The 4,260-nt window shown below is 45.9% G+C and overlaps 1 pseudogene across 1 annotated transcript; it reads left to right on the top strand.

Moving 5' to 3' along the window:
* Positions 1-1,221: 1,221 nt before the first annotated feature.
* Positions 1,222-2,211, top strand: LOC310798104 (protein quaking-B pseudogene; annotated as a pseudogene). The gene has a single exon. The product of its transcript is annotated as a protein quaking-B pseudogene (transcript).
* Positions 2,212-4,260: the final 2,049 nt, after the last annotated feature.

The following is a 4,260-nucleotide window of genomic DNA, read 5'->3' as shown; positions in this document are numbered from 1 at the left end:
GCATCCTGTGGTTCCTCCCCTTGTGGAGCAAAGTGTGGCTTTTTTAACTGCACCAATTTGAGTGAAGGGCCTTTAATAGAGTGTTGGTGCCTGCCCTCCGCCACACGACTAAGTTTAAATGACATCAGCTTGTTCATTTTAATGATCCTCTCAAGCCTTTCTTCTTTGAACAAGTCAAGTCAAGTCAAGTCAAATTTATTTATATAGCACTTTTCATACACAAAGGCAATTCAAGGTGCTTTACAAAAAAATAATTGAAAAAACAAGCAGCAAAGCAATGCATATATTAAAAAAAAACACAGAATATATACTCAAATTAACAAGCATGAAACATTATTTCTGTTTTAAATAAGTTACAAGGCATTCTTCAGTATTATTATTACATGTACAGTCCATTTGTTGGAAATGTACAGGAAAAAAAAATCACACACAAGTCACACACTAAGCCCGGCAGTAATGGGCCTGTCACAAATGAAAGTAGATGAACTTGCTACATCAACCAGCTGATCAAGTATGGAACGTTTGGGGAACATTGTTGGCCTGCTGTGTGGCCAATGAGACAAGCATCACTGATGATGTCAGATTTATGACATCACTGATAATTTCATCAGTGGGATTTATGACATCACTGATGATGTCACAGTGGGATTTCGTCAGTGGGGTTTATGACATCACTGATGATGTCACAGTGGGATTTCGTCAGTGGGATTTATGACATCACTGATAATGTCACAGTGAGATTTATGACATCACTGATGATGTCACAGTGGGATTTATGACATCGCTGATGATGTCACAGTGGGATTTATAACAACACAGTGGGACACAGAGAAACAGACAGAACCCTAGCTCCCATTTATATACTGATGATGGAACGCTAACAAAACGGATGTGATGTAATTTAGCCTCCACATCCCAGGTATTTTGCGATAACGGAAGGGCCATACCCTTTTCCCCACGTGCAACATGGGCAAGACAAGGTGTTTTGGGGTGAGTCATTCATTCACTCATAGATGGAAAAAGCCCCAACTGTGATGTCATCGGTGATGTCACTCGAGCCACTGTGATGTCATTAGTGATGTCATAGATACCAGAACAGTTAGACCGGCATACAGTTATCACTGTGTTGTTAGACTGTTACGTACCAGATCGATTGCCCCAATGCAGATGGACTTGCTGAGTAACAGATCCTAGGTTGATTTAGTGCTCCAAAATAAAGCCATGGGAGAGCCAGGGGAGACAGAGGTGAAGGAGAGACCCAGGTCCAGCCCGAACTATCTGATGCAGCTGATGAACGACCGGAAGGTGATGAGTTCTCTCCCCAACTTCAGCGGCATCTTCACACATCTGAAGCGGCTCCTGGATGAAGAGATCGGTAGGGTACGCAAGGACGTGTACAACGGCACGATGATTAGAGGCATGTTGAATGGGCGGGACTTTGAGGAGCTTCCTGAGGGGATTGGCCCAGTGGCTCAGCTGCAGGAGAAGCTCTACGTGCCTTTCAAAGAACACCCAGACTTCAACTTTGTCGGCAGAATCCTGGGCCCACGCGGACTCACAGCCAAACAACTGGGTGCAGAGACGGGCTGCAAGATCATGGTGCGAGGAAAGGGCTCCATGAGAGATAAGAAGAAGATGGAGATGAACAGAGGCAAGCCCAACTGGGAGCACCTGAGCGAGGACCTGCACGTCCTGATCACAGTGGAGGACACGTACAACCGCGCCGAGATCAAACTTGCGCGGGCCAGAGCCGAGGTCCAGAAACTCCTCGTCCCCACTGCTGAGGGGCAGGACAGTCTGAAGAAGATGCAGATGATGGAGCTGGCCATTCTCAATGGAACCTACAGAGGCACCAATATCAAGACACCCACCATGGCCTTCCCACTAGCAGCCCCCCGGGCACGCCGAATGATCACAGGCCCGTCACAAGCCCTGCAACCCGCCATGCGGAACCCCGCCCCTGTCCCCACGCAAACCACCATGCAGCACCTGATTCGTCAGAGCCAGAGCTCCGCCCTCAGGCCGGGAGGCAGTCCTCGCCCGACATTGATGCAGCAAGCGCCAGAATCTGGAATCGTCTACGCACCCTACGATTATTTCCACACACGCACGCCCTCCATACTGGAATACCCAATTGATCTAAATGGAGTATTGGCAATGCCGACCACTAAGGCAGTGGTTCTCAAACCTTTTCACGTCAAGGACCCCTAAACTGAGACAAATTAGACCATGCAGGGACCCCCATTTATTAAGATTTCGTCCCAGGGTCCCCCACCTGATAAGATTTTATTAGAGGAAAAAGGGACTCCTGCGCACGTCTTCACTTGCTCAAACAGGAATTTAACATTTTGGTCGCTTCTTTCTTGAAGTGCATCTACTCCCCCTATGCACCTGCCTACAGGACTTCTCAGGTGTGCAAGAGACTTTGGATGATCAACAGAAAGTGTATGAAACCCATGATCAAAATAGTCATACATTCTGTCATTGTGTTACATATTATGGATGGAATTAGTAAAAAATCGCCCCTTTTGCCGGGGGCCCCCCTGGAACCCTCTCTGAAGGACCCTCTGGGGGTCCCCGAACCCCACTTTGAGAACCACTGCACTAAGGTATGATGCCACAACATGATAATCAAGCCTTACCAAAGGGTAATGACCACAGACCGAGCTGCCGCCGCAACTAAACCCATGATTCTTGACCTTCTGACCTTTCCACCCACTGATGACCCACCCATCTCTGCCCGCTGGCATGCTCATTGGACCATTATGGACCAAGGCCCCGCCACTCCCCCAGCTCAGCCATCCAGAGACCAGCACATTGGGAAAACAACCTGGCTGCTTCTGTCTCAACTGGCCAACCACAAGACAACGATCATGGGAATAAACCTCACAGGACCCGCCCATCACCAAGTCCTAACCAAATGTACTTTTGCTTCCAAAAAGTCCAAAGCCAAACTATCCCTCTAGAAATCTTTCATTTCCATCCCACACTCAAAATCCCAATCTACTCTTACTTTCCCTGCATGGTGACCTCTCCCAAACCCCCGGCTTGTGCACACCTGCTGTTTCTCTGAGCTGCCTGCTCTCTCAGCTCCAGACCCTGACCTGCACCCCGTTGCCTGCTCTCAGCTCCAGACCCTGACCTGCACCCCGCTGCCTGCTCTCAGCTCCACACCCTGATCTGCACCCCGCTGCCCGTACTCCATGTGATGCATTGATATCTGCAATAACAATGACTACATTATTAGCATGGTAACTATACTGATGATAATTGTACTTCTTTCTCCAGCTCAAACTTAAAAGGGATATTTTGATATTTTGTATTTCATTATTTTTCTTCATCAGTCACTTGTCTCACACTGGGGGAAACCTATGTTTCAGCTACCTCCAAACATGGCTTGCAGCCATCAGTAGCCACTAGTTTGAATGAGGAATGCTAACAATCCGCTGTTTGGTTAACTGAAATGCCAGCACAGAACCTTTTTCACTGTAATGTGGTAAGCACTCAGTAAGGAGAAATAAACTGAAATCCCAAATCCCTTTGACAGTTTTTTGTCTAAATGTATGTATGTACTTCCACAATTAAATGATGCCGTTGCCTTTAAAGCACTACAGTATTGTATGAGCTTGAACAACAGTGCCTTTCTTTATTGAGAGCGATGTGAGCATTGCAGTATCTCAGCAGCTGCCATAGTAGTTAGTGTTCAGTAGGATTCATTGAGCTCCAGTTACAGCATCTGATGTTTATCAAGAATGTTGACAGTGATGATGTCATAATTTAAGATGTCATTATTTAATGATGATTCCACTGATGATGTCACTCACATTATGACATCACTTTTTTGATGTTTTGGTGCATATGACATCACTGTTGAGGGTTAGTGATTTCACTTATGATGTCACTGATGATGTCACATTGAAATGTGATGTCACTGTGTAGCCAAGCTCCGTTAGGTCACCCGCAGAGGTACTGCTATTTACACTTCCTGAAAGATTCAGCCTGATCACACGTAAAATGGCATAGCTGTGGCCGAACACAATTCTGCTCACTCACACAAAGACAGACACTTTGCATTCTTATAGTTATTATTATATAATTATATAGTATATATATATTATATAGTTATTTCTAGTATGTATGGATTTGAGTTGGGTTTAAGGAATGATCTGGGCTTGTGCTTGTCCAATAGAAACCAACCCATGCATCATATTTGCTGACAGCCTCTCTTTAGCGTCTTCAATGAATGAGAAGCAACTAAAA

The sequence above is a fragment of the Poromitra crassiceps genome (genome assembly GCF_964638095.1).
Source record: "Poromitra crassiceps genome assembly, chromosome: 25".
NCBI classification, from domain to species: domain Eukaryota; kingdom Metazoa; phylum Chordata; class Actinopteri; order Beryciformes; family Melamphaidae; genus Poromitra; species Poromitra crassiceps.
The sequence above is the reverse complement of the archived record's forward strand: the minus strand, read 5'-3'. Positions and strand labels throughout refer to the sequence as shown.